Here is a 22,639-nt window from a genome sequence, read left to right on the forward strand (position 1 = left end):
CCTCATGTCCTCGGTGAAAGGAACTAAGAAATAAATAACCAAGAGATTGACCATGTGGAAATTTAAAGCTTCTGTATGGAAAGAGAATACCAGAAAGAAAGTTAAAAAACAAATCACAATCAGAAAAACTATTTTTAACTCTGTGACAAAGAGATACATCTTTGCTCATTGGTATAAAGAATTCCTATAAATCAACAAGGAAAAAGTGACTCGTCTAATAGAAACAAAAACAATAAACATTTATTCTTTCAATCTACAAACATTTGTTAAGCAAGTGGCTTCTCCCTGTGCTGAACAAGAAGTATAACATTCTAGAGGGAGGAAATGCATAGTAAGTACATGGAAAATAAATAAACTGAGACTGAAATAACAAGGAGCCAGCCATTAAAGAGTTCAAAGAAAATTCTGTGAAGAGACGAGAAGTCGAGGAGCTCAAAGGTAGAAAAAGAGGGTCATATAGCAAAGGGAAAGGGTAGGAAGTTAAGCCTTGAGAAGTATCAGAATGTTAGGTGGTAGAAAAGATTTTATGCTAACCACAAAAGAAAGTCATTGGACAGTTATACATAGCTGAATGATAGGATCTGATACTCAATTTTTAGAAGACCAGTTTGTTTGAAATATGAGTAGCATGCACGAGGCATTGGGTTCAATCCTCAGCACCAGAGAAATGTAAAATAAAGATATTGTGTCCACCTAAAGCTAAAAAATAAACATTAAAAAAAAAGAGTGGAAGCTGAGAGATTAATTAATAGGTATTTTTAGTAGCCAGTTGGAGAATAATAGGTGAAGTTGGACTCCCATTTTCTGGACTGATAGTCATACATGGGGAATATTTTTCTAGATATTGTCAAATTGCCCTTTTAAAAAAATTAAAGCATTAATTGTATGAATATGCTTATTTCCCATCATTCTTCTTAAGATATTCCTTTTTATATTCTCTGGCAACATGATAATCAAAATTAAACTTACATTTTGCATTTATTTGAATTGTAGTAAGATCATGTATCTCTTATGTGTAGTTGACATTTGTAGATTTTTTTTAAGTTGCACACCTAATTCAGTAAATTATTTCCTCTTCATCTTAACCCATACGTCCACAACTTTTGACACTTGGACCATTTCCTCTCTTTTGAAGTACTTTGTTCTAAAGTCTTCTTAGGCATCACAACACCCTGGATTCCCAGCTCACACTTTGTTCTCTTTTTCCGAGGATCCTTTGCAGACTTCACTTTGGCTCACCTCTGAAAGTTGAAGCACCTAAGGATGTTGACCCTATTCTATACTCACCTTCTCCCCTAGATAATCTCACCATCTCAGGCCTTTTGATACCATCCCACATCAATCTCTCTGCTCCTACCTTCTCCCCTGTTTTCTAAGTATTTTCACTTACATCTTGCAGATGTCTCAAAATTAACCTCTCTGAAACATATTGGCTAGCAAAATTGCCAGAACTTGCTGCTCTCCATCTCAGTGAATGTGCCTTTATTCTCTCAGTCACTCGATTCCTTCTTTCTCACTCTCTCTGCTCTATATTTTTAAGGATCTGTCCTCTAAAAACAAAGAAAATAAAAAGAAAAAAATGGCAAATGGGAGTCAAAATAAAAGGACAAGAATGTCTGCTTTACATTGTAATAATGGGAAAAAAACAGAAATAAGCTAAATATGCATCATCAGCGATTAAGTAGACTGTGATAAAGACATTGAATGGGAGAAGATGAAGCCTTTACAAAGCACAAAATAAATTTACCATTAAGTGAAGAGATCAGGTTGCAAGGCAGCTTAACATCAGACTGGGCAAAGACAAATTGGAATGCAAAATGGAAAGTGTTCTTCAGAGGGTAGGATTCCAAAGTCTATACATTGAATATTTTTGCTTTGTTTACATTTTTAATGAGATACAGTATCATTTTTATCACATAAAATCAAAACTTTAAAAAACAGGACTGACAAAGTGACGATTAATGTAGAGGATCACAAACGAGCTCCTTCTCATTTTAAATTTCCAAAAAAAGGAATGTCATTGGACATCTAGAAGCTCCTGACCACAGACAGCTCAAACAGAGAAGTATCAAAGAAGTGGAGGTCATGCTTCCTCAGCCCTAAAGCTCTTCAAGGTTTGCAAAGGTGTTTAACAAAAATCATGAGCTGGGGATGTGGCACAGTGGTACAGCACTTCTCTAGCATGTGTGAGGCCCTAGGCTTGACCCTAGCACCACACACACACACACACACACACACACACACACACAACCATAAAACTGAACGGAACTGGGTCATAGATACATTAATGCAGTGACCATGGCATATGTCCAGCTATTTAAATACTAGTTGAATATCCTTGATCCAAAATATACCAAATCTAAAATACAATGTTTTTTTACATTCTGACATGACCCAACCAGTGTAAAATTCCACACCTGACTTCATGTGACTGCAAAGCACACTAAATGTGCACTAAAAATATTGTGTTGTGTTTAGTACAGGCTCACTAAAATATTGTATAAAATTATCTTCAGCCTATATCCATAAGGTATGTATAAAACATAAGTGAATTTCATATTTAGATTTGGGTTTCATCCCCAAGATATGCAAACATTCCAAAATCCAAAAGAAATTCAAAATCCAAAACACTTCTGACCTGAGCATTTCAGATAAGGGTGTTCAACTGGCATTTATGCTTTTAGAATGAGCTACTAAACTTATCTGGAAATCTTGACAAAAGATGGTGGTTTGTTTGGTCTAGAGAAAAAAAAAAAACACTGGGCTGGAAGAAGTATCTTGAATATGTCATCTCTAGTGTGACCTTGGGTTCCATGTGTAGTCTCCAAGTCTCAGTTTTCTAATCTGTCAAATGGAATTATTGCTACATGCCTTTTCACTGTATGTAGTTGTTTTGCCAGAGTCAGATAAACAAATGAATGCAGCCCCACACCAAGTTAAGACTAGTCGATACTTAAGAGAATCTTTAATAAATTTTTTGAACCACTTATAATTATTCCCTCTCAAACTATGATACTACTTCTATAAGCCTCTTTGATCTAGGGTGAAAATATGTCCCAAAAGGTTATATTTGTGTTTTACTTTATTTTTTTTTTTATTTTTTTTTAAATTCGTAGTTGTAGATGGGTACAGTGCCTTTATCTTATTATTGATCTTTATATGGTGCTGAAGATCGAATCCAGGGTCTCACACATGCTAGGCAAACACTCTACCACTGAGCTACAACCTCATCCCCACAATTTACTTTAAAATGCCTCAAAAATTAAGATGAGTTGATGGATGAAAAATGGATAGATATGTGACAAAGCCAGGATAGTAAATATGAATGACAATATTGAGGTAGTGGGTATAAGGGTATTCACTGTCAAATTCAACTTTCTGTATGTTTTAAAATTTCAGAAGAAAATGTTGGAGCAACACTCATTAAAAAGAGAAATTTACTGTTTTCCTTCAGTTGTGTAAAAGCAAGAGACTTAGACTCATATACATAGGCAGAACTCTGTGCTGGTAGAGGGAGAGTTGTATGATGCTAATTCAAATTCCTGCAGTTCTATGTCAATTGATGATGTCATAAGCACCAGTTAATAAAGCACAGCCAAGCCAAAGCAAAAAGCAAGGATATGGCAACAGCATTCCAGGACTGCTTAAACACAGAATCAAGACATGGCTATTTAAAGTAGGAGATACAGCTCTGTAGCTCTATTGCTCTGTGACCTCAAGAAAAGAGTTTAACCTCTCTCTCTGCTTCAATTGTCCCACTGAAAAATGGTGACTGCTACTGATGATTAAGAAGCCACTGAGAGCCTTACAGAATGATTTTTAAAGCACTCAAAAATGCCTTATACAAATTAAACGTTTCCTTCCCTCATCTTGTTGATGACACTTTTGAGTATTACCAGAGATATTCCTGAGAATTTTAAGATGTGGTTCAATATGCACTTCCCTTCCTGTCCTCCAGGGCCTAGCAGAGTGCCTTATACATAGTAATCACTCAATAAATATTTATTGATTTGATCTGATAACCTAACAGTGTTAGAATGCATTTATTCAGAAAACATATTAGTTATTTGATTGTTACAATTGCCTCGACCTAAAGTACACATTGCAAACCTTGAGACCCGTCTGATACAGCAGAAACTAAGTTTGGACGCTAATCCTAGGAGACCTTGAAGCGAAGGCAACATTATGTCTAGGGCTTGCTTTTTTTTTTTTTCCACAGTGATACATACCACAGAGTCAAGAGAAGAGATAATAAATCTAATTGATTGCCTCGTTCGTTATCTTAACACGGAGTCAGGCACACACTGTGCTGTAATATTTAAATGAAAGCCACACAGAGTCAACACGATGCCAGGGATGAGAATAGACCGAGATTCTTAATTCTGAAAAAGTGTATTGGTAATCAATTGGAATGCGAGAGCAATTGAAAAGCTGTCCAATTTTCAATTGCAGTATAAGTTGGGAAACAATTTGAAAATAATAGCTCATACAAAGAGTTTTTGAAGCAGTCAATATGGACTTCATGTGAAGGACAAATAGGAATTTGGCAACATACCCCACCTTCAGCTACTGCACACATCACAGTAGCTAGCACCCGCCAAGGGGTCCCCCTCGGAACAGAGTGTGAAAGCTTTCAGAAAGAGCTCAGCTCTGTGGAGATGCTATTAAATGGGATAGTCACTGAAAAAGCATTTCCAATGAATGAATGCACAGGACTACGGACATTCCTATTAATAGGTAACCATTATATGTGTATTTACATATGCATTTTACAGAATGTAGTCACATGAGAGGCTTCTGTGCTAGAGCTATGTTAAGAAACTACTCATAGAAGTGGAGATTTCTTCCCCCATCACCCACAGATTCTGATCCATTGTTAGATCCACCCCCCACCCCCAGTATAAGAGCCTAAATGTTTTTTTTTTTAATAAAAACAAAATAAAAATCTGCAGGTTGTTATTTATTTACATGAAGGGGGAAAATGGTTTATTGGCTAAATTTCACTTTATCACAAACTATGGAAATAGAAAAAGTTGACCGAGCTCTTGACATTCTAGAGGACTGCATCTATTTTTTAAAAGCTGGTGTAAGCTGAGGGAACCTAAAAGAAATTATATAGAGGGCCCCATCCACTCCATCCCCACCCTGCTTACACTTCTCTGTATTCGGGTCCAACATTGTACTATACTCCACAGCTTGTACTGTGCAAATATTTATTACCATTGGAAGCAAAGCAGCACTTAATTGAGCCAGATATTTTATTGTACTACAAATGAATTTAACTCCAGTTTTAAAAATAGTGAGTATTCCAGAATGAAATAATTTTGCTAAAGTTCTATCAGACTGATATATATATATATATATATATATATATATATATACACATACCCCCTACCCTCCCCCCTCAGTCTCTTTAGAAGCATATCTTTGTGTTATGATCTTAACAAATACACCAAGACCTCTTTCTGGGACCATTTAAATTTAGTGTGCCTTAGTATCTCCCGGATGGCTTCTGAAACTCCCTTCCAACCCCAGGTTTTCTATTTCCAATGGAGGCACATTTTCCTAAGGCCTCATTTCCATGCCTACACAAACAGCAGACAGCTGTTTGCCCACACTGACTGCACTGGACCCACACAGACATACAAATGAGGTGATGCATACTTAGTGCAGTTGCGTGTTTATTATATTTACTCACTTCCTAATAGGCCTGCTTGACAGGGGCTAAAGGAAGAACTTCTAAATGTAGAACTAGAATGTGGACAATATGCTATTTAAAAAAAAACAACACATTGACAAAACATAAAATTATGTGATTCCAGAGAAGGATTTCCTTAATCTCTAACTATAGTGGCTAAATTTAAAAAAAAATCCCAAAAGGTTAAAATGAGTTGGTTAAATAACTGTGAAATTTGCATTGTAAATAGCGTATTACTTTCCTCTATGCTTCAAGTCATCTCTGATTACTGTTGTCATTTCTTTCAAATTTGAGTTCACTCTAAAAACAGATTTTCTTTTCCACTTATGCTGCTGCTGGATTCTAGGATGGAAGATGTCATTTTCTTTAGCAGAGGTTCCTAACCCAAGGGCAAGCTGTCCTTGAAGGAACCTGAGGACAGAATTCAGTTTGTACATACCAAGACAGCCATGTCATGAAGACAAAAGACCTTTTTTCCATGTGTTTGTAAATGCAGTAATTAACAAAACTTTGAAAATTCATTTTAAAACATAGGTATTGTGCATCTGCAATCATACATTGTCCTTTTTATATTTCTCAAACAGGCACTAAAATATAATTGCAGTCATATACAGGTTGTATAAGTTTGATAATTTTTTATTTAAAGATTCCCAGCCTCAAATTGGATGTGATTATGAACTACTGCTTTATATAATCTTTGTTTCTCTCCTGTTACAAAAAGAGAAGAAATGAAAGGACAAAAATCTATAATGTCTACAAAGTTCCCAAGTTAATACTAAAATAGGAATAATCACACCAAGTTCTTAGAAGTCCTTACTCCTCCTCCAAACATCAAACCTCAACAACCCAATGAAAATCAATAATTTCCTAAGGTTGCCAATCACAGATTCAGCAAGTACAAGAGGGTCCATATATGAGTCTTATGAATAGGTTGAATATTTAATTTGGAGGAATCTTAGAGAAAAAATTTACCATAAGTATATACATAGAAAAGTATACTTTCCTCAGTATTCTATCAACAAAAAAATCAAACTATTCTTTCCCATTGATATACTTTTGATGGATTTTTAACTGATTTCCTAAAGATCCTGTTTTTATAGCCAAGATAAGAGATTTTTAGGCATCTCTTTCTTTAACTCTAGATAGAATGGCATTAGCACCATTCTGGGCCACAATATATGATTTCTCTTGTATTTTTAGTGATTTCCAAAGAAAATAGTTCCAGACTTTTTCTAGTTATAAATTTCAGTATAATCTGCCCTGTCCGATTATCTCTGAGATTTCTAACCTCAACCTCCTTCATGCATTTTAAACTTACTGTCTCTTTTCCCACTCTGGTGGAAATTGGAAACATTTGATCACATTTTCCTTAATCTCTTAAAACTTCTTATATAATACAATATTAATCACAAATCACCTCATAAACTGGGAAACTAAAACTTCTTATGTCTTTGCTCTTTGCCTAATTTGGACATTCTTTCATGTTCCTCTGACTCTCCTAAGACTTATTTTAACATATCCCATTTAAGACCTTGAAACTAGGTTTTGATTGCTGTCAATATAACAATAGGATTAGTGAATTATTTCTTTGGCTTCTTCTTGTGTTTGTGCTTCCAAGAGCATGGTCTTACAAAGATGCTATAGAGGTGAATTAGATTCAGTTTGTGAAACACTGTGGAAATGCCTTTTTAGTCATTTCTCAAGCTAAGATTTTATTTTCCTAGAATCATCTTTTACAAAATGAAAATCCTTTGGACAAAGGTGTTTGCTGTTAACTATTGAAAATACAACACGTCTTAATGGAAATACATAGCATACATTCCAAACAAATTTTTTTTTCTCTCTGCATGTGTATTTTCAATGAATATCTCACTAATGCTTTTGGCAGTTTTGTATTTTTTAAGTGCTCATCTTGAAAATTTTTCTAAGTCAACACAATTGAAGAAATCCATGAAGATAGTAAATAGTGTTCCTATAGGAAGTAGTACCCATTGGAAGGACAGGAAAAATATCTTCAGTCTCAGGAATACTAGTAATCATGATGCTTAAAATTTCCATTTTTATTCTAATCCTTATTACCAGAGTTTGAAGTTCTAACCCTTCATTACTGGATCAAAGTATCAGGCTAATTAGCATTCCAAGAGATTATTCTCTGGTCTGCAAATCACCAAGAACCCCGATGCTCTTCCCAGCTTCCCAACTCTGAGAAACAGCCCAAGAACTTCAGAAGAAGCCATTAGCAAATCTATTTTCCAAATTCCTGTTGCATTCATTATTCATGCTATAAAATATATTACTTTATTGTGTATTGTAATGTTTTACCCAGTCTCTTCCTGTGTGTCCGTTCTCCCTCCCCAGTACCATTTTAAGATAGAGTCATCATCAAATTATGATTTTTATATTAAGTAGATGATGAATACCATTAAAGTCTTAATAGAGAAATGAAGAGTACCAGTGCAATTCATTTTTTCTTAGTAAATACTTTATCCAAGCAGGTTCTTCATTGCCTTTTGGCTTTATCACTTGGCTAGCTCTTGTTCCTTTTTTTTTTTTTTTTTTTTTTTTGAGAAAGGGAAGGGGATACCACTGAGCCACATCCCTAGCCTATTTTACATTTTAATTAGAGACAGGGTCTCACTGAATTACTTAGGACCTTGTTAAGTTGCTAAGGCTGGTTTTGAACTTGGGATCCTCCTGCCTCAGCCTCTGGGACCACTGGGATTACAGGTATATGAGGCTTGACTAGCTCTTTCTACCACGTCCTAATAGACGTGTATACTCCAAAATCTGAGAACTAATTTTTCACCTGCATATGAGGGGGAGGTAGTCTTTATTGGGCGCCAACACTGTGTGGGTCTCTGTTAGGTATTTAGACCTTATTTCGCCTACTATTGAAAACCTATTCTGACAGCTCAACACCTCCGCTGTCACAAATCCACCTTTCTATTGTCAGTGATATCAAGGTAATTTTTTGATACATGTGTCTATAATAATCCCATCTTCATTAAAAACAGATCTCTGAAAACTGGCTGTATTTTTAGTCCACACTTGGTCTTTATAGAAGAAAACTATAACTGTTCAAAGAAATTTAACCCCCCCCCCAAAAAAATGACCTTTTGGAGGTAGATAACTTACTGGTTTTTATTTCTCAAGTCGACAGAATAGAGGTTTACCAAATAGTTGTGCATCTAACCACTTACTCTGTAATGAGCCAGGGGCTCCAGGGAGCCCCAGGGTGTTCCCCCATGCAGCTGCCTAAGAAATAACCAGCAATCAATGTGCCTACATCAAGGCAGCATCAGTGCTGAAATGGAATGCAGAGTTAAATAAAACCCTCACTCCAGATTTCTTTAATGAAAGGGCCTATTTTTTCCTTGGAGTAGCTCTGAAACAAGGTTCATTCTCCAGGCGAGAATGACTGTGCTTTGCTAGCTGATTGCTCGTGACATAATTAGCTGACAATCTGGCACCGGAATATTATGTGCGAATAGGACAACAGTGCAAGGGAGTGTGGTAAGGTTAACCAATTTGGAAGCCTCTCAACATTAAAAGAAATTCTGAAAAAATAGATGATCCCCGGGTGCTGATCTTTTAAGCTGGAATCAATGTGAGTCATTATAGTAGAGGGTAGAAAAAGGCAAACAATGACAACATATTACAGGTTTAGAAATACTTATCACAAGGAAATGCAAAAGCTCCCATTTGATCCTGCCCTCACTCCAGTTTTGCTAGTGGAAGAGTCTGAAGAAGTGGTAAATTAGTGATTTTAAGATTAGGGAGCTGGTGTTTAGAATTTGCCATTCCAGTGTCTGCAAGCTCAACGTTTTGCTCCCGATGAGATTTGAGGGTTATTTTTCTGTGACTTTATCTTTGGATGATTTGGGCAGGAGGGGGGTGGTGGTAGGGGTGGAGGGGGAGATTACCACAACTCTGAAATCTATGATGCAAACATGAAAACTGAGGATGGGAAATGAAAGAAAACAAAACAGTAAAGTAGACTATGATATCTGATCATGGCTACTAACTAGAGAAAAACAGAAAAATGTACATTTTTAGAAGTAAAAAAAAAACACCTTAGCTACATGCTTTTAGAAGTTTGTTAGGACATTAGAAGTGAAGTCTGAATTTTTCTTTGAAGGCAATAAGCTGTTCAGTTGCTGCCATCTTATGTCTCAATCAATAGCTGGTTTTCTCTTCCCTTTTTTCTGTTTTTTCTTTACAGAGTGGAGTTTATAGTTTGTGGCTGTTCTGCCACCTTTTTCTTCTTCTGGGCTGTCAGATTTCTAAGCAGACCTGGAGGGAGAAAGCCTGAAGAACTTGCGAGTGAGTCCACAGCTGCCTGTGTTGAGCACGGTGGGTTTGATTAAAGGGGAGCGCCCCCCTGGCTCTCACAGATACATCAATCACGTTGATCAGCCCCCGAAAGGCAACATATTGTCTGGGACTCAGCCAAGGAGGGATATCAATTTCACGATTGCACTTATGTCTTTCAGCCAGGAACCAGTTTATTTTTGGCGGCTGAAGTCTGAGACCCACTTTGGAAACAGCGTTTACACTTTCACGCTTTCCCCCAGCTTCTCCGAAACTTTCTCTCTAGTCAAATAGAGCATCTTTACAGAGCAAATTCTGCTCTGCCTCCCTTTGAGTTTGGAGTACCACATTTCTTCTCCACCAGTCTTGTTTTGTGTGTTTTGACAGAGCTTTGAGGGTTCACCCCCACTTTTGTATTATTAATTATTCTATATGGAAAGATTTTGTGATGGAGGTGGGTGCGTCTCCTTTTAAAGGAAGACCTAAGAAAGCAACATCATCAGAACTGGCAATATTAGGAGAATTTAGAGGAAAACAAAAAGGTATCCTAGAATCTTCAGTTTCTGTTGTGTGCTGATAGCAAAATAACAGTAGTCAATAACACTATAAGAAAGTCAATCCCAATGGGCACATCTGTTTTTAAAATCAGGTACATGGTATGACTAAATGTATTTAAAAAGATTTTTAATATTGCATATTACAAATTGTGAAAAATTATAGCATAAAACCTCATCAACATTCCATAATCTGCTCACATAAAATTCTGACCCGTGATCACTCTGTATTATCTCTTTACCTTAAAAACACAAACTCCTTTTAATCCATTTATTGTGGTTGTTCTTTCGTATTTGCCCACTTCTCATTCTGTACCTTTTTCTCTGGAATTCTGGCCCACAAAGAATAAGATGCTTACCAGGAAATGCATTATAATAAAAATTATATTTATCATTAAAACAAATATTTGAAGAAAAAAAAAAGGAAAACATAACTTTTAAAGTCCATAAGTAAAAAGTACATTTTCCAACTATTAAACACATCCTGCAAAAATATTCCAGGCTAGTGAATTGAAACAGATAATTAGAGCATATTGTCTGGTCAATTTTATAAATTGTACATTGAATTATAGAATTAAATCCAATGACTTTTAAAAATAAGTCCCTAGTTGGTTTTAATAGTCAAAAATTTAAAAAAAAAAACAATATAAAATTCAAAAGCCAAATATTGTATAATCCTGCCAAAGGTTTAATTAGTGACTTAGCATCTGTAAAATTCTCAAATAATAAATATTGTCCCTACATATTATGTACATATTTGTGAGTTTTCATGTGTATTCAAACTTAAGGTAGAATTACTATAGGATTCTTTTCTTTTTTAATACCCTGAACAGATAGATTTTAACACCAGTTTCAAATACTGAATTTGACATATTGTATGAATCACTTTCCTTCAGTAAAACAGGTCCCAATTAGAACTGCATAGGAAATAGTTTTGTCACAATCTTATTTATTTGTATATTTTTTTAAATCATCAGAAGGTAAAACTTTTCTTCAATTATTTTCTCAGCAGCCCGTAAAAGGACATGATCATATTGTGTTCCTGAAAATCAACTCGAGTTCTCAGATTCAGTTTTAGTGATTATATTACAGGCATTCGGAACTGTAGTAAGTGCGAAAACCTTATTGTGTTTAAATGAGGTTAAGATGTGCTAACTATCATCAGCAATAACTATCTTTGAAATGTATGGATTCTTTAATTACCTTTAAATGCTTTCCTTAAATTATTTTAAAATGCTTCCTTTTTGGGTTCTGGGACTATAAATGGCTCTTTCACAGACTGTGTTTACAATTTAACCTTTATATCTATAAACAATCTTGCTTAAGTTTTTAGCCATCAGAACTATTTTATCTAGTATTTTTAATTAATACAATGTACTGCAAAATCTAATTTTAATTTCTATGCCTGTTATTTCTCCAAAGGAGCCTGTTCTGTTGTGCAGTCAAATTGATCTTGGAGGGCAAAAATACAAACACTTTTAGATCAACCACCATTAAGATAAAAATCCTTATTTTTAATCTCATGCCTTAAATATGCTTTTAAGTGACAGCAATGTCTTTCACTGAATCATATATAGAAGATAAACAATTGAGGTCGGTACTATGGCATCATCTGTCACGGTGTGATGTACTTGAGAATATATGGGAAACATATTTCTCTAAAATTTGGATTTTGATGAAGTGAATGTTTTGTATTAGTTTTGATTAATTCTTAAGTTAAAAACGTTTGTTTCTCTCTAAATCATATATGAAATCTTGGAATAGAACATACCGTTAAAAACTGGAGGAAAGCTATTATTAAAATAATAAAGCTATTATTTGCCTAAATGAATTTCATAATCTGTGATAATTTATCATTAATTTAACTGAGTTCCTTGACTCTTCATCTTGATTTTCCTGCTTGATATCTACCACTTCAATACATAGCCAATATTACCATGCACTGAACTAAGTCAGCAGTTTTGACATCTTCATTTCAATGTCCTTTTCTGTACCTTCGGCAATGTTAATGTTACAAATTATAGGAGGGCATATTAATAGCCATACCCAAGAAGCAGAAAGAAAAGTGCATTTTTTTAAACTAAGTACTAACTTGGGATTTCCCAGGCCCATTGTCAAGTCAGCCGAACCCATGGCTCCTCCATTGTGATGATAATGGATTCCGTGTTGTTGGCGCAAAGGTCATGAGGTCACCGTAAGCTCCTTAATGGACTGTGAAATAACTTTAACTGCATTAACCTCTCTGGATCACATGGGTGGCACCAACAGCCACTCCTGAAATTCTCATTCGCTTATAGAGACAATACCATTAGATTATTATATTTTCCATTTGGAATAGCAATAGGCTCCAAGCAATTATGCAGCTAAGCATTTCCATTAAGTGAATAGGACCTTAAAGAAGATTAACTAGAACATCTCTGACACTAGATTTGTGGGGGGTGGGGACAGATATTCAAAAATTTTACCAGACTTTCAGAAGCTTTAAACTAGGTTTAAATTAGGTTTTAGGTGATAAAGTCATTGGGTAAAAGGAAAAGAAATACCTTATACTTATCACTAAGCCCAAATGGACTCTACTGTTCTCTAAGCTGAGAAATACATGCAGGTGATACCAATTTTCCCATCTATTGATTTTCCTAAATGAAATCATCTATGAAACCAAAGGAATGGTGAGAACCAAGAACTTAAACTGGAGAAAACTATACTGGAAAACCATATGCTGTCCCTGCCCTGGCTTTCAGATCTCCCTCCCTGTAACAGATATCCTTTTCCCCTGGAATTTAAATGCTGCTGTTCTTATTTCTGCCTGCTGCTGCTTGTGTTTTAAAAGAAGAAAATGACTTCCGTTTGAAATTGCACAGAGCTGAGAAGCCCTTATTTCTGAAGGACAGGAATAATTGCTACTGGTTTGCATAGATATCATCAGATATCTATTTACCCAAAAGTTCAGCCCTGTTGGATAAGTATCCAAGAGAGATTTAAAGAGTGCTATGGTCATCAGTATTATCATTAAAGTACCTCATTGTCATCTTGATATGACATAACAGAAAAAAACACATCACATTAAGCACATGTTTTAAATGCTATTTGATTTTCTACTGGGATATCATGAGCTGAAAAGTGAAAGCAGAACATATTTCTTTGCTTCTAAAATGTCTATTTTATAGTTCGGAAAATTAAGATCCAACTTGCAATCCATTTGTACACTTTGCATGGTACATTTATAAATTCTGAGTAACCCATTAAAATTGAGAGTGTCTTAGAATTGAGAACATGTTGTGAAGTAATTGGAGATATAAACGTTCCTTTACAAATATTGATCTGCGTATATGTTTCATGTGTTTTAACCTTGGAAAATCAGCGTATGTGTGTTTTTTATGATTTGTTAGGAATTGGTTATTGTTCTTTTCTAGAAATGAGGGAGAGAAAATATTGGCAAACGTAGCAGCTTGGCTTTTGGTATAAAACAATATCACTTATGTTATCTAAAAATTCTCATAGAGAGGGTCAATTGGACTTCTGCTAGAGCCAGTTGCCTCAAAATCTATTATTTGATCACAGTAACTAGTCTTACTAAAAAAACAAAAGTATTTTGTGAAAGTCTTCACCTCTTTCCCTGGGAGCTGCTTTAATTGATCTGGTCAGAGCTATTATGATTCTGACAATTGCCTACCAAATGGATCAGTTTGCTATTCATTCATTCACAGGTAATTATTGCACACTTTTTGTATGCCATGCACTTTCATTATGCATACATTCCAGAAATGGAAACTAGCAAGTAAATCAGCAGTGAGGTATGGTAAATGTTATGATTGAGGTCTGCACTGGCAGTGTGGGCACTCAGTCGCACGCTCATGCGCTTCCTGAACAGTTGAAGTAAAGTTGTGTTTTAAACTTCCATATTGCTCTTTCTGTGGCAGTTCATAATAAAATGACTACCCCAGGACCATGAACATGTTTAAGATACCAGACATGACATGCAGGTTGCTTCTGTGTCTCATGGCCCAGTTGCAAAAACATTAGATATATATCAATGTATACAAAAGTCAGTGCATCTATTATGGTGTGATTCATATGATGTGATATATATATATATATATATATATATATATATATATATATATATATATCTCCAATTGATTAATTAGTCTACAAGTCTACAGCGCAACTACTATGTAACAGAAAGGAGATGTCTGGGGTCTTTTACTCAAATTTGTTTTTGGAGTTTGGATTGGCGTGGATACAATAAGCTGTCATGTGATAGAGTGAGCTCCCTCAAAATCCTTAAAGAAGCCAAGTATTTTCAATAACAGTTAAAGTACAAGCCAGCAAATAGTCTCAACACATTGTAATGAACATAAAAAGTAGAACCTTTAGGGCAGTGCTTACATTTCCCTTGTAGTCATTATTCTGCCAAGAATATGGACAAACTCTATAGAAGTATAAAACTTTAAAAATTCTACAATATATCCAGCAACTTATAAAAAGACTAATGACTCATAACTAAGTGGGATTCATTTCAGAGACAAAAGTTTTATTTAACACCCCCAAATCAATACATTGATACATTGTGTCAATAGATTAAAAACTCAAAGCCACATGATCATCTCAATTGATGCAGAAACATCATTTAACAAAACCTAATGCTCAGCTGCGTGTGGTGACACATGCCTGTAATCCCAGTGGTTTGGGAGGCTAAGGCAGGGGGATTTCAAGTTCAAAGCCAGCCTCAGGAATTTAGTGAGATCTTGTCTCCAAATAAAATATAAAAAAGGGCTGGGGATGTGGCTCAGTGGTTCAGTGCTCTTGGATTCAATCCTCAGTAACGCACACACATGCACACACACACAGAGTAAAGCAAAACAAAACAAAACAACAACAACAAAACAATGCTCTTCTGTGATAAAACACTCACCAAATTTGGACATCTACAAAAACAAACAAATAGACAAATAACAGCAAAAACTTAGATAACATTAAAATTAATAAAGACAGACAGGATGTTTTTTTCTTTAGATTAGAAATAAGGTGTGTCTGATTTGGTCACTTCTCTTCAACTTTGTGCTAGAGGTTCAAGTTAGGGTAATTAGACAAGAAAAAGAAATAAAAGGAAACCACATTGAAATGGGAGGGATATTATCTCTATTCACAGATGACATAACGTTTTTAAGTAACCCACTGAAAAACTGATATTCAGCAAGGTTGCCAGATATAAGAGCAATACACAAAAATCCATCGTATTCCATATACTTGCAATCAGCAATCTGAAAAAGAAACAGGGAATAATTTCATTCACAAAAGCTTTAAAAAGACTAAAACTCTTTAGGAAGAAATTTCATTTAAAAAAGTGCTAAAACTTATGCTCTGACATTCACAAAACATTGTTCAAATAAACTAAAGAAGAGCAAAAAAAAATGGAAAAAATATCCCATGTTCATACATTGGCTGCCTAAGCATTGTTAAGAAGGCAACGTAACACACACTTATAGATTCAATGCAATCTCTGTCAGAATCCCAGCTGAATTTCTGTAGAAATGAACAACTTGGTTGTAAAGCCCATAGGGAATTTTGAGGGGCCCAAAATATTTAACATGATCCTGAAAAAGAATCGACTTGTAGAACTCACTTCAAAACTTACTACAAAGCAACAGTTGTCAAGACAAGGTGGTACTGGCCCCAAAATAGGCATACAGATGAGTAGATGATGGCAACAATAACAGCAAAACAACAACCAAGGTCAACTGATTTTTAGAAAGGGTGCCAAATCTATTCAGTATTGGGGGCGGGGGGAATAGTTTGTTTTTCATCTTTGTTTTAAACAAATGGTACAGAGACAATAATAGTCACACAAAATAGGTTGAAGCCAGCCTTTTATCTCACATCTTATACAGAAATTAACCCAAAATGGAGCAAAGATCTAAATATTTATAAATCGTATTTCCAATAAGAAGCTGGTATATGATGTATATAAAGATATGATAATATAAATATAAACTCATAAGTCAATAATAAAAAAGCAGTCTATTTTTTTTAAATGAGCAAAATGTCTGAATAGACATTTCTCCAAGGAAGATACGCAAATGGATGACAAAGCCATAAAAAGATGTGCCACATCTTTGGTCATCAGGAAATGCAAATGAAATTATAATGAGATACCACTTCACACCCACAAGGATGACTAGACCCAATAACTTTGACATTAACAAGTGTTGGAGAAGATATGGAGAAACATAACTCTCATACACGTCTAATGGGAATGTGAAATGGTGCAGACCCTAGGAAAACAGTAGGAAAGTTTCTCAAATGATTAAATATTGAGTTACTCTATGAGCTAGAAATTCTACTCTTGGGAATATATCCAAGAGAAACGGAAACATGCATATACACAAAAGCTTGTGCATGAATGTTTATAATGGCATTATTCACATTAGCCTGGAAGTGGAAAAAAACAAAATGGCCATGAATAGGCCAATGGACAAAGAAAATACAGGCTGTCCATACAATGGACTTTCAGCCAAGAAAAGGAATTGATGTGCTGACAGGGATGAATTTTGAAAATGCTATGCTAAGTGAAACAAGTCATTCACAGTATGATTCTATTTTTATGAAAATCCAGGATAGGGAAATCTATAGAGACAGAAAGTAAATTAGTTTTTGCTTAGGGCTAGGACACAAGGTGGAGGAGTTTGGGTAAAGGAATGGTAGCTAGCTAATAGGTATAAGGGTTTCTTTTTGAGGTAATGAAATTGTTTTAAATTGACCATAGTGATAGTTGCACATACCTGTGAATATACTAAAATCCATTGATTTGTGCAGTTTAAATGGGAAAATTGCATGGAATGTGAATTTTTATCTCAATAAAACCATTATAAAGCAAATTTTACAGTATACATATTTCAGACATGTACTCTAGAACTATCCATCTACCGATAGAGGAAATAAATTCCCAACAGTAAACATGCATGATAAAGAATTCATTATTCTCAGTATTATGCCTTAGGAATGAAATTAGAGTGGAAGTTAAAATAGTTGGCAGCAGATCTCTGAAGCAATAGGAAACCTGAGGTTTATGAACAAAAAGTACAGGTTGGCTTAACTTCTGCTCTCATATCGACAGCTATACAAGCAAGATTGGAAACTTGAAATATTGACTCTTGAAATTTTTAAATATCTCAGTACCAGTTACCTGAATGCCCATTCTTTGAGAGAAGCTATATCCTTCGTTTTGGCTGTTTTCCCTTATAATTTAGACTTCTTATGATTCTTGTTCCCACGTGGTATTTTTCAGTTCTCAGTGTTTGTATCCTGCCTATCTTTTCTCTAGAGTTTTTAAATAACAATTGATTTTTTCTGTAGTAGATACAAGTAACAGCATCATGTAAAAAGCCAGAAATGATATTTTTATATTCCAGAATGAAGCAATATTTAACGAGTAAGCGTTGACCACTTCAGGATAAATACAACCACCAGGCTCAAAGAAAGACCCTGAGATCCATTTCTTGTCCTTGTAGAGAGAAGAGATAATGGTGGCTGTGTCTTTATGTAAGTGCTCCTGCTGAAGTTTATTTGCTCCAGGTCTTAAGGTGGCACAGCATTTGCCATGAAGGCACTTGCAGCCTGACTTTGTTCTGTCTGAGGTGTTTTACCTTTGCAGGTCTTGCTCCCATTAGTAACCACTGAATGATGGATTTTTAATCCACACAGGCATTTTTCATATATCAGAAGACAATTTTAAAAAGCTTGGAGATACCTATATTAATTTCACACTCTTCAAGGGCATTTCAAATTCCCTAGAGGGCTGTTTCACTTTCTCTGTTCATTGTACATGGTCTAAGAAAATATTGAGCACTGTTAGGCTTGGCCTTTCATCTTTAGGAAAGGATGATTCAGGAAATCCTCTGGGATGGTTCACTGAGGTTGGCCTGATGACTAATGTCTTCAGAAAAACACATCAAGAGTCAGTTATATTGTCAAGCATGTTAGTCAGCTTGCCATTGCTGTGACAAAATACCTGAGATCAGTAACTTAAAAGGAAGAAGAATTTATTTTGGTGCTCAGTTTTAGAGGTTTCTAGTTCATGATCAGTTAGGTCCATTTTGCAGGGGGGCTTAGACATCATGGCAAGCAGCCTGTGGTAGAGCAAATCTGCTCAACTCATGGCTGCAAGGAAGCAAGCAAAGAGAAAGGGGCTGGGGTTCCAGTATCCCCTTCAAAGGCATGCTCCAATGAGCTAACTTCTTTCCAGTGAGTCCCACCACTTAAAGGTTCCACCACCTCCCAAGAGCACCACAGGCTGGCAATAAAGCCTCCAATACCAGGCTATAGGAGGAAATTTAAGATCCAAACCATATTATCAAGTCAATCCATCATTAAGCAATTGTGAATTGTGTACCTACTGTGTGAGGCATGGAGCCAATAGTGAGAGTGAAACAGGATAGGTGAGCCTCAGCCCCCAAGGGTAGTGAGGGATGGTGTGCAAGAGGCAACCAAAATATCAGGCTACACGTAGTGAAAGGCTTAAAAATGTACAAAAATGAGAGGCAGGAACCAATTTCTGTGAGAATTCAGAAATTTCCATGGAGGTGGTTATGTTTGTGTTATAACTACAGCTGAAAGGGACAGTGACCTCACTAAAGACAAAGGTGATAAACCAGGATATTTTAAGGAAAGCTGAACAACAATGCCACAGAAAATCAATAGAAAAAATCTGGAAAGTAAGTTGAAGAGACATCGTGAATGAGATTATAAGACCGACTAAAGAAATCTGGATTTTCCAAAGACTGTGTCAATTGGCAGACTCTTGTAACTAGTCCAGGAAAGGGTTAATGAACATGTCCTAGATGTAGAGTAGGTGGCATATTAGCAGCATGTACAGCATTTGGTTTTTCAATATGCACGTGGTTTGTCCCCCAAGGGTTCAAGTGTCTTCAGTGAGTAAAGGTTCAGTGATGATGCAGAACCTTCAATAGGTGGAGTCTAGTGGGAAGCAATTAGGCCATTTAGGGCCCTGCCCTCTGAAGGGATTAAGGTCATTCTTCTGGGACTCTTGAATTATTTCTTGCAAGAGAGTTGTTATAAAAGAGCAAGCCTCGCCTCTCTACAGTCTCTCTCTCTGGCTTACCACATGATCTCTTTCTTTCACACACACTCCTCTCATGATGCCATCTACTATGATATTTTTCAGTTAGAGAGATCCTAACAAGAGCCAGTATCATGCTGTGCGGCCTTGCAGCTGCATAAACCTGTTTTCTTTATAAGTTACTGAACTCCAGATATTTTGTTATAGTAACAGAAAATGGACTAATACAGTAGGAGACTAATAGGATATAGAGCATGAAGTAAGAAAAGAGGCAAAGATCACTCCTCGGTACCAAGGTTAACATGTAGAATAGAAATGGGAATCTTTTTTAAAGGCTTACTTTAGGAGAAAGACCATGGGTTAGGTTTGTAAAATAATGATGTTGAACATTTCTGTTCATCCAAAAAGTTATCTCAGGCAGTAGGTAAAAGTATGCTATTAGAGTTTGAAGAGAAGTCAGAACTACAAATTATAGATTTAGGGTCCACTTATATACCAATGATGGCTTAAAGCCTCTTGAACTTCTAAATAGCAGGAATAAGTTTCAAATAAAATTTAATAATGAGATGATTTTAGAAAACAAAAGGAAACACTAAAGAACAAAAGATAGGTGGGGGCAGAGCAAAAATACAAAACCAGAGATAAGCCAAGGACAGAATATTGAAGACATCCATCTATATAAACATAGTATGGCAGAGGTAAGATGGAAATTAGAAGAGAATTTCAAAGAAGAGAAGCTTATAGGAGACAAGGGAGAGTTCACGATCATGATTATAGATGCAACGTTTGTCATTTGATAGTGAGGCAGATATTTGGAAAAAAATAAACAAACGACAAAATTAAACAGGCAGTAATATTGTTATTGTCTGAATGTCTGGGTCCCCTCCAAATTCATATGTTGAAATCCTCACCCTCAAAGAGAGAGCATTATGAGGTGAAGCCTTTGGGAGATAACAAGGTCATAAGGGAGAAGCCCTAATGAATGAGATTAATGCCCTTCCAAAGGAAACCCTTCACCCTTTCTGTGATGTAAGAATCAGGTCCTCATGAGGCATGGTATTTGGTATTTCCTAGCCCCCAACAAGTAAATTTCTGTTGTTTATAAGCTGCCTGGTAGATTTTTGCACTTTCAAACCTTGTGTGCAATGTAGGAAATTTTGCTAATTAATTTAGTGTTCAAACAAAGTTTCTAACTGAAATACTCATTTTCAGGAAGCTCACTATGAAATCAATGAGAAAACCAGCAATAGAGAATAGGTTAATTATCATTTAGGGTATAATTAATGCATTTTATAATTAATTAATAGAGACTAACCTCAATGAGACCCTCAATTTTCTGCAGTATGTATAGGCAATTTAAACTCTAATTTCTAAGAGGGAAAAACTGCAAATCTAGCAAATTTTTTCCTTTTTATTTTCTAATATCTCAAATATAAAGGCTGTTTCATTTGGCTTGTTGGGAAGCCCGTTTGTTAAGGTGACTATATTTGGTTGGAAGAAAATAGTTCTATGATTGCTTTGAAGAGTGGACTTGACTGTACTGATCAAATATTCAGTTGTACAAATGTAAGAGCTTTCACTTAAAATTAGCACAGTGGCAGAAGAAGGTGAATGAGGAAACTCTTTGCCAGGTGTATGCAAATTCCATGTATCTATTTAATTTTAAAAAATTTATTTAACCACAAACTTTCAAAGAACTCATAATAATTTGATTCTTTTAAAAAAGTAAATAGAGGTTATAAAAACTATCATCCTCATTGCACAGTGACTCTTAAGAACATGCCATGACCATCTGGATCCATTGCAGATGGCAGCTGCATGTTGCCTTTCAAGACAGGCAGGTGATACTTGTGATTGGCACCTGTCGTGGTGAAATGAAAGGATCTGTTGTTCATTGCTGCAACCTCTGAATTGAGAACCTGGCCTGGCATATACTCATTTTTGAATTAATGAATAAACCATGACATATTCTAATGAAATGGATAAACATCACAACAATTAGTAGCACTCAAGAGAAGAGGACAGGAACAGAATTGTGGAGAACATGAGAAACTTCCATCAGCATTATGAAGATTATGCCCCTTAATTCTTAGAATAGGTTTATTGTGGAATACATCACATATATCATTCCTTATGGCTTTACTGAGGTACAAGTGACATGCAAAAAACTGCATGCATTTAATGTATACATTTTAACAAGTTTGGAGACTTGCTAGCACCCGTAGTATCACTACCAAACCCAAGGTCTTCATCAAAACCATCATCTTCATATATTACCTTCTGTTCTATATATCACCCATCTCAAATATACAATTCAGTGATTTTATAGAAGTGCATAACCAAGCCATGATATAATTTTAGGGCATTTATATTACTCCCAAAGATGTTCACATCCATTTTCAGCATACCGTATTCCCACCTTTTTCAGCATACCATATTGCCACCTCAAGGCCCAGGTAACTACTAATTTACCTTCTGGTAGAGTTATTTTCCTTTTTTGGAATATCTCTTATTGAGGTCTTTTGTGTGAAGCTTCTTTAAGTATTTTATGTCAGCCTTCTTTCGCTTAGCCCAATCTTTTGGGCTTCTGTTTAAATGCAAAATAAGATTCCATTGTTCTGATATACTGTGTTCCATTTATCCATTCCCCAGTTAATGGAATTGGGTTTGTTTCATTGCCATAAACCAAAAGGGTTCATTTCTGGACTCTCATGAAAGACTGGGTTCCTACCTGCAGCCCACTAAGTAATTTTCTTATTCTTATTTAACAATTATGGCAACACTATAATTTTAAAAACTGTGTATGATATAATGTTCCTTTGGGTTTATGTTTGTGATCTCTTGTTACAGTTTACAGTACTCCCAACTTTGGTACTCGTCCCTGGTGGAGAGCATGGGAGGCCATCGATGGAGATTTTGCTTCCCTCCATAACCAGGCAGGGTGGGGGACTGGAGGAGGAGTGCCTGAGTGAGTGGAATCCCAAGAACTGTAGGATG

Source organism: Marmota monax, unplaced genomic scaffold, assembly GCF_021218885.2.
Source record: "Marmota monax isolate L192 unplaced genomic scaffold, Marmota_monax_Labrador192_F-V1.1 WCK01_AAM20220418_F8-fsc00118, whole genome shotgun sequence".
In the NCBI taxonomy this organism is placed as follows: Eukaryota; Metazoa; Chordata; class Mammalia; order Rodentia; family Sciuridae; genus Marmota; species Marmota monax.